At 35.5% G+C, this 9,883-nt stretch overlaps 1 non-coding gene across 1 annotated transcript; it reads right to left on the reverse strand.

Moving 5' to 3' along the window:
- Positions 1-3,168: 3,168 nt before the first annotated feature.
- On the reverse strand, positions 3,169-3,275 carry LOC149498317 (small nucleolar RNA R71). Its single transcript, XR_016319826.1, has one exon. It is a non-coding gene; the product is annotated as a small nucleolar RNA R71 (small nucleolar RNA).
- Positions 3,276-9,883: the final 6,608 nt, after the last annotated feature.

The following is a 9,883-nucleotide window of genomic DNA, read 5'->3' on the forward strand; positions in this document are numbered from 1 at the left end:
AATTTTGTGTAGGCTTTAGGGTAGACAGCTAATTAGTTTAGAAGAGCAGAGGATGCAATGTGTAGTGACTGTTCCATTCAATCTTGAGCAGTTTCCTATCCTCTCATACACCGACTTTTATCAGGTATAATATTTGTATAATCAAAATCTATTTTATAGTTTTTTTCTTGCAATTTAATGGTTAGAAATTCTTGATTGATGGATGGATTATTTTGTTCTTTTTTTATTTGATTTGTAGCTTGCTGGTGTTACTGCTATTGAGGTCACTAGTGGGTCTGAGATCCCATTCCACCCTAGAAGAGAGTTCAGTAGTGCTTCTCTCATGCTTTGGTTTTTTTCCTTGCTTATGATGATTGTTAAAATTTTGATTTGTTGATATATATATATATATATATATATATGGATGTAAGTTTGGAAATAATTGATTTAATGTAAATAGCTGATAGTTTTTAGTTTCACAGTGTTTTTGACTTGGTAGTTTTGGATTACTCATGGTCTTGCAAGTTAATTTTGTTTTATTAGAAGTATTTATGTGCCACTTTTCATTAGAAAATTGCCAAATTAGATCCACTGATTGGTCTTTCCACACCCAAACTTAAAACCTACCTTAAATCATAATTTTCATGAGAATTTCAAAGTGAATGTTTGGTCCTTAGACGCCTATTTTCTGTAGAAACAAAAGAAAAAGGATGAAAGAAGTATTTACCTTGAGTTTTCCAATTTGGCCTTGCAGAGATTGCAAGTATTCAAATTCTCCATCTTTATCAGATAAAAGGGCTTTGTATTCCTCTTCAAGAGTCATAATGTCCATCACCAGTAGCTCGGGCTACACTCATTCAAACATTTATAGAGCAATTTCCACTCAGAATCACATACAAGAAGATATGTAACCATAGAACTAATAACCATTACTCATATGCTTCAGATAAAAAAGAAACCTTGATAAGTGTTATTTTTATGGTATTTTAATAAAATTTAATTAGGATTTTTAGTAGTTTTAATTGCTTTAGTTAGCTTTTATTTAGTTTTATTTATATTTTTGTTCAAATCTTCCTTGAAACATAATTTGCTTGATCTTAAGGAAATTTGTAGGATTTTTGGCACTGAAAAGAGCAAAATAAAGCAGAACTCTCAGGCTCTAGCACGCCCAACTGTGCAAGTCAGCACGCTCATGCTGGAATCAAGGAAAATCAGTATGGAGACTCATAGCCTAGCACGCCCTAGCCGTACTATCTGGCACGCCCATGCCACAAATTCCTCTCTATACGTGCCCCTAAGCATGGCCTGTGCTGAAACATCCTTGGAACTCAGGCTCCGACACGCCCTGACCATGCTGAACAGCACGCTCGTGCTGAGTATCAAGTTTTATTTTGGGTTGAAGAACACCAGCCAATCCCTACTACTTGCATGGGCCCACATAAGATGATTTCCTGGCATGCAAATCAACATCTAATCCCATTTTAGGCATATGGGACAGTCCTAATTGAAAAGAAATTCAAAGCCTAAACAATTGCCTATTTCCAAAATGTTTCTTACTTAATGAAGACTCTATTTCCTTAACAAAGTCAGATTTTCTCTGAGGAAGTCTATATAAAGAGAGAACCAATTCATTATAAAGATATCTTTGGTTCTATAATCTTTTGTACTATTATTTTTCTCTCATTAAGACTTCAAGTGATCAAGAATTGTGTCAAGATTCAAGAAAGTCGTCCATGTTATTTGACTAGTTTTTATCTCTAAACTCTTAATCTTGTTTTTACTTTTCATTATTCACATTAATTACTATGTCGAACCAAACTCTCATACTAGAGATTTGATGTAGCTTAATTTCTTTTCCAATTTATAATATTAGATTTGTTTTTCTTTGTTCAAAGTATAATTTATTATTGAGCTTAATGCTTCCAGGCAGAGTTTCTCCCCTGAATTGATTTATTTTATTAATCACTATCGGGAGAAGAGTTTTTGATATAAAAATGGTAATAAATTACATGAGAATAATAACTTGATGCGGAAGCTATATGGTTTGACTCATGGGGGGTTTTCATAAGTTAACAACCTTAGGTTATGAAATTATAAACAAACCATAAAACTTAATGATTTAATTCATGTTTGATTGCACTATTGGGAGATAAGTAATTAGACCGGGTTAAAATAGCTAATAATATATCGGGAGAGCTTGTTAGTGATTTTAGGGTTGTTTCCCCTACTTGAACAATTAAAATTGATTAACAAACTAATAATAAAATAAATTGGATAGAATTAAGTGAAGTCAAAATCCCTGGTAGTTTTTAATCCTTGATTTCTTTTAATCAAAAATTTCTTGCTTGATTTCTTTTTATTATCTTCTATTTGTTGAATTTAGTTTCTTAAAATAATTTCCCTAAATTGCCGTTTAAATAATAGTAGGTTAACATAATTTTGCTACTTGGTATACAATCCTCGAGGGAATGATACTCTACTCATTATATATTACTTGTTGCGATTTCGTACACTTGCAAAAATCATTGTCAAATTTTTGGCGCCGTTGCCAGGGATTGGCGTTACCAATATCAATACTAATTAGCCTATTATTAATTTAGACATTTATTTTTATTTTTTATATTTTTTTAATTTTTCTGGAAGATTATTTTAGGTGTTTATATAAAAAAGATCAGGTAGAACTAAGCCCTTGATCTTTGATCCAGAAATCGAAAAGACTTGTCGCAGGAACAATGCTGCTAAAAGAGCACATGAGGGCAAACAAGAACAGCAAGCAAATATGGCTGATGAAGTTAACCCACAGGACGGACCCCAACCTCATGTCCGCACCTTGCGAGATTACACAACTCCATCTCTCAATGGAACAGCCTCGAGTATCACTAGACCTAGGTGGAAGCCAACAATTTTGAAATTAAACCTGCAATGATCCAAATGCTTTCCACCTCAATTCAATATGGAGGTTTACCTAGTGAAGATCCTAATGCCTATATCACAAATTTCCTGGAGATTTGCAATACTTTCTAACAAAATGGAGTTTCTGAGGATGCCATAAAATTAAGACTCTTTCCTTTCACTCTAAGGGATAAAGCACGATCCTGGTTACAATCAAGCCCTACTGGAAGTTTTACAACATGGGAGGAATTAGCCCAGAAATTTTTAGCAAAATTCTTTCCATCTTCAAAGACCACAAAACTGCACAATGAGATAATGACCTTTGTCCACCATGATCAAGAGAGTTTGTATAAAGCTTGGGAGAGATTCAAGGACTTATTGAGAAAGTGCCCACATCACAGCTTGCCTAAGTGGTTACAGGTACAAACTTTATATAATGCATTATCTTTTAACATAAAAAATACTCTAGATGCAGCTGTAGGTGGATCTTTTGAAAGAAAAGATATTGATGAGGCTTATGACTTGATAGAAGAGATGGCAAGCAATAGCCATTATCAAAGCAACTTCGAAAGAAAGAAGATTGCAGGAGCTAATGACATCGATGCCATTACCGCACTCAATGCCAAGGTAGATAATATGGTAAGGAAGTTGGACTTATTGACTACTAGCTCGGTTAATTCTATTGTGCAAGCTTGTGACAGGCGAAATGGGCAACATGGGATTGTGTGGGTCTCGAATATGTATGGCACAACCCAAGAGGAGAGGGTGAATTGGGTTTTCTAAAAATAAAAATTTAACTTTAAAAACAAAGTCAAAATTCTATAACAATGGAAAAGTAATGCAATTGTGAGAATAAGTTATTGATTAGAACTTCCTCACAATGCCCTTATGCAGAGAATATAAAGACTTTGCAAAGTACAATTATTGATTAGAACTGCTTCCCAATATCTTATGCAATATCAAAACTACTTTATGAAGGAAAACTATTATGTTTAGAACTTCTTCATAAAGTTTAGATAAATATAAAAGACTATGTGAGAGACAGTTATTGAAATCTGAACTGCTTCACAAAGCTTCAATCAAGATTAGAAAACTGATTAGAAACACAAATGAAATATACTGAAAATAAAAAGAACAATCTAGAACTTGGTATATTCACTGAGCAGAAGTCCACAGTTCTAATGTTCAGAAAAGATAAAGCTTATTCCAGTTTAGAACATCAAAACCTTTAACAACTTTAGCATTTCTAAAATATAAACAGAAGTGTGAGTAAAATAGTATCAAGTAGAACTTAAGAAAATAAAAAGATCAACATAGTGATTTATAGTGGTTCGGTACTAACTCGCCTACATCCACTCCCCAAGACTCATCTTGAGATCCTCAACTATGTTATTTCTTTTCAAGGGTAAGAGACAAACCTTCAAAAAAAAAAAAAAAAAAAAAGAGTACAAGGCAATAGATCAACTCGTAGATCTACCCTTTGTCCTACTAGATTTTCTAAAGGTTCTAGTTAACCTCAACCCTTTTTGTTTTTGGCAGAGTACAGAAACTCAGTTCAAGACATTAGAATCTCTCTCATGGAGAAGGTCGCTTGATAACCTATTTCACAATAACTTTTCACCTAAGCTATTACACAAAAGTTTATCAAATGAAAACCTATCTACTAAAGATTACAGAATCTAAATAGACAGACAGAAATGCAAATATAAGCATAGGAAAAACAATTTTTAAGATTAGAAAATCGTTTTAGAAATCAGAACTGTTTTTTAAAAGAAGTTGTTATAAAATTTCTTTTCTCTTTTAAAGATAAAACTTAAAGTGTTAAAATGAAAAGAAATAAGGGGGTAGAGAGTAAGTTTTGAGAGATAAAAGATATGATCAGTGGACGAATACTCTTAAAATGAAAACTCTTTTTGCCACATCTTTTAAAGATGAAATGCCTTTTTATAGAGAGGGATGAGAATCCCATATTTAGAAAGTGAAATCCCTTGTTCAAATCAAAATATTGACTTTCCATTTTTAGAAGATACGGAAATCTTTGTTACCAAATCTTTTGAGTCACTATTCTTTCTTTTTAGTAAGTGAATAAAAGAAAATCTAACTTTCCTTTAAAAACAAGATTTTCGAAAATAAAAGAAATCTTTTTCGAAATATTTACCAAAAACGATTTGAGATAGAATCTCTTTCGTTTAGGTAAGAAGATAAAATTAAGATTTTGGATCTCTTTAAAAATTTGTTTCCGAAAATGAAGAGCATAAAAATCTTATTCGATTTATTTTTATTAACAAAATCATTTGAGACAAAGTTTTTCTAATTTAGGTAAGTGAATAAATTTCAAACCTTTATGAAGATAATTTTCAAAAAATTTAAAACAAGTTTTTTCTAAGATATTTATTTCCAAAAATGATTGAGACGCCAGGATTCATATTAAAAATAATTGAAAATCTATGAATTAGAATCGTAAAAGTAAGAGTTGCAGATCTCCTCCATTTTAGGTAAGATAATGAAGGAACGAAAAAGCTTTTGATTTTTAAGGAGTTATTTTTGAAAAATCCTTTTGATAAAGAGAGAAGAAATTAATTTTATGCATATAAATGGATGTTCTCTCTATCCTACAATGAATCCTAAAAAATCTAACCACTAAAGTATTCAATAGTCTTCATGATCCTTGAAATTGTAGGACTTGCCATGTTTATTTATTACCTTCCTTATATAATCTGCATAAAAATATTATTAGCACAAATAATATAATTCAAATTTATTTATTTTGTTTCAATCATCAAAATCTCGAGATAAATATTTGACCCTTGAGCCAACATTCTCCCCCTTTTTGATGATGATGACAAAACCAATAAATTTATCAAACATAAAACATGTGTTCCCCCTAAATTTATGCATGTCAATAAAATATAAGTTCTAAACATGAAATATGTTCTATCGTGAAGTAGGTTTAGACTATGTATAACACTTCCCCTGAGTTAGTGCAGTAAAACATCTATGGGGACTTAGAACAGAAAGTAATTTTAGAAACTGATATTAGAACATACAAATAGAAAGGAAAAATTTTAAGTTCTAATAATCAGAGCATATAATCAAAGCAATAAGAATAGAATAAAAACTGACTTTAGAAATAGAACAGAAATCTTAAATCTAACCTGCAGAGCATACGTTAGAACAAGAATCAAAGTTCTAAAAACTAACCAATCAGTTCATCATGTAAAACATATAGCTCACAAAATAACACAGATTAGAAAATACTAAGCAATAAGATGTAAGCACTAAAATTACCACATATTAGCAGAGTACTGTGAATACTCAAATTTTGAGGCTTGAAAAGCCTATTTTCCCGGACTGCAAACAGTCCGGCTGGACCGGAGGCCATTTTTGAAATTTATCGGAAGTATGCCAATATGGTACTTGAAACGTCCGAAAAATTACGAGGATCGCAGAACTAGTCCCGGAATATTTTTTGGAGGTACGGAACTCCCGAAAAATCCTTCGGAACGAAAAACTAGAAAGTGAACGAGCCACGGCGGCGGAGGCCACCGGCAAGGGCAGTGGCCGCCGGCCACGGTGACGGCGGCCGCCCTCCAGCCCGATTTTTCCCTATAAATACAGCCCCGGTGCGACTTTTTTACTCACTCAGTCTGTGTTGACGGACGCTCTCTTCTCCCCTACGCTCCTTGCGGTTCTTTTACTGCTTTTCTGCATTTAGTGTAGGCTTTTATTCTACTGTTGTGATACTTGGTCACTTAAATTAAATTAATTTTAATTAATATTCCCCAAACGAGGAGCTTAATCTGGAGTTTTCAAGCTGAAGCTAAGAAGCGGCCGCCGATTAACTCAGGTAATAACGAAACCCTGTCTATTTAATTTTAGCATTTCATGCATATTTTCTTCGACTCCTAATTCTACAACTGCATTCACACCATCGTCATCATTTTGGCAAATAAATTGCCTTAAGTGAATATGATTAAGCTTAAAAGCCCGATTAATTAATAATCGTGGTGTTAAAGCTTAAATCCGACAATATTGGCTAAAGCCTAGTTAATTAATAACTACGGTATAATCGCCTTTATTTCGAACAAGTTCGGCTAAATGCCCAATTAATCAATAATTGTGGCTAAAAGCCTTAATCAACCACTTTTTTTTTGGCAACAAATTGGCTACAGTTTAATCAATCACATTTTGGCAACAAATTGCCTAAATCACATCAATTTTTGGCAAAATGCCTTGAATTAATCAATCTTTTGGCAAAAGGCCTTAAATCAATCATTTTGGCGACAATCGCCCAATCAACACTTTTGGCAAACTAATTGCCTAAATCAACTCTTTTTGGCTAAAAGCCTTCAAATAATCACTTTTGGCAAACAAATTGCCTAAATCACATCAACTTTTGGTAACAATTGCCTAAATCAATATTTTTTGGCTAAAAGCCTTAAATCAACACTTTTGGCAACAAATGCCTAAAACAACAAATCAATCAAACTTTGGCAAAATGCCTAAACAAAATGCACGAAGCATACACACACTCATGCATTAAGCATACCCATTCAAAGCCCTTTTAAAAAAGGCCTATCAAACTACGTCGACTTTGATCTTCCATTCAAACGAAAGTACGTAGGCACGTTCGGGATTTAACCCCGAGCGGCAAGTCGAAATTGCTTAAACATTTCATTGGTCCAATTACATCATTTACCCTGCAAAGCATTCATTCATCGGTTAGTTCATCAACATGACATGGTCTCGGGATCCACCTCGGGTTCGCAAACCATGCCTTAAACATTGGGATAATTAATCTAGTAATTAGGTTAATTAAAATTGGAGTCAACTTAGGGTTTTTTTCCTAGTTTACCCTAAAATAATTAAACAAGGTGGCGACTCACACATTCACGTGCATTTCTGCCCTTAGTCATATCCACCATATGCCTATTTCCGGGGGAGGGGTTCATAGCTTGGCGACTCCGCTGGGGACTTATGTAATCATTTTGCAAAAAGTGGACTACGATTGTTGTGGACTTATGTAATCATTTTGCATAAAGTGGACTACAATTGTTGTGTCAACTAACCGACCCTTCTTCAGGGTATTATTTTACTATGCTTTGTTTTGCAGGGTACCCCAACAAAGATTAAGTATTCTTTCTTTAAGAATGCTTAATAAGGAGAATTTGGACCTAATTGAATTTTACTTTAAATCATTTAAATTTGTTTATTTATTTGCACGAATTGAGAATCTTTTTCTCCATTGCATAAAAAACGAATTTCAAATGAATTTCTTCTCTCTCTGTTCAAATTTCTGAGTCTGGATAGCAAGTAGCGCTGATCGGCAGGTCTCTTTGATTATGTCGACGGACAGCCAAAGCGTCCTCCCTGTTACAGCAAACCATCCCTAATCCTTTTGGGGGTGGCCCATGAGTATGCGTACTGTTGGACCCACGCGAAACTCTTTGTTTCACATGTGGTTAGGTATATCCTTACTCAAGGTTCAAGGGTCCCTTAATAAGCCAATTCTCTATTTGTGTCATAGCCTATAAAACCTATCCTTTAGGGCTGTATGCACCCAATGATGTGAATCATGTCATTAAGATGGATTATGACGTGTTGTTGTGCGCATTCACGACATATCATAAACATTGAATAAACATTAAAAGAACACAAAGTATTCTTTTTAGTCATGCACAATTGGACAAAAGAGTCGGTCTACTTCAGCTACCCTGATACACAATACTACCCACTATACCCTAATCCAATTACCCTTATACTTACAGGTACCCACTATACGAGTGCCTATCCAAGTTCCAGTCACACCTACAGTGCTATCACCAACCTCACCAGCTTCACCGACCTCACCAGCTTCACCAACCTCACCAACTTCAACTGCACCAATGGCATCACTTACTGACATCCAAAACCTAGTGGAACAACTGGAAGCCAGAATGGAGGCTAGAATGAATGAGGCATTGGCTGCCCAGAGAACTGCCCTAATAGCTGAGCTAGGTATTGGTAATGGAAATGGAGCTTCCGCTGGGGGAAGTGGACCTGCTACCGCCAATCAGGGACCTGCTGCTGAACCGACAAACCCTACCCTTAACCTGGATGACATGCCCTCCAGAACTGCTTCTGAGCTGGAAGCTCAGAAAATGAGAGAAAAACTAGAATTCCTGGAAAGGTCTATTACTGCCCTTAAGACACACAAGGAAGTCGTGGACATGGACTCCTTGTCCTTGTTCCCCGAAGCAAGGCTGCCAATAAAATTCAAAATGCCCAACATGGACAAGTTTGATGGAACCACTTGTCCCAAAATGCACCTGAAAATGTATGTGGGTGCCCTCAACCCGTTCGGACTAAACAGCAAGCTCCTTGCTCAGTTGTTTCAACAATCACTCACTGGTGCTGCTTTGAGGTGGTTTGTCAGCCTAGACCGGTCTAAAATGAAGACCTGGGAAGACATCTGCAATGCGTTTAATACGCAATACCACTATATATGGAGGTTGATGTTACTCGGAGGGAGCTGGAGACCACCAAACAGAAAAACAATGAACCCTTTTCCTCGTTCCTTACGAGGTGGAGGGCCAAGGCCGCCCAAATGATCAACCGGCCTTCTGAGCAAGAACATGTGGACATAATTATAAAGAACCTGCTGCCTGTCTACCAGCAACAATTACAAACTCAGTACCTACCGACGTTCCAGTATCTCATTGCCACTGCTACGAAGGTAGAGGATTTAATTCAAATGGGGCAACTGAAAGAAGACTCGGGAACCTCAAAATATAAGAAGCCTAGCCAAGCCAGCAAAGTCCACGAAGTGGCAAGCATCACCCCCATGAATCCTTTACGTGTGGGAAATATGAGAAATGGCAGTCAGTCGAGAAGGACATATATTGATCTCGGGATGCGAATCCTTTTGGTATTCCGAGAGGCTGCCAAGGCAAACTACATCAAGCCTTTGGAAGCAAGGCCGCCACCCAACCCATTACCAAGGAACTACAGAGCCGACGAATACTGTGAGTAC

This window comes from Jatropha curcas, chromosome 2, assembly GCF_041381405.1.
Source record: "Jatropha curcas cultivar XTBG-Jc1 chromosome 2, XTBG_Jcur_1.0, whole genome shotgun sequence".
Taxonomy (NCBI): domain Eukaryota; kingdom Viridiplantae; phylum Streptophyta; class Magnoliopsida; order Malpighiales; family Euphorbiaceae; genus Jatropha; species Jatropha curcas.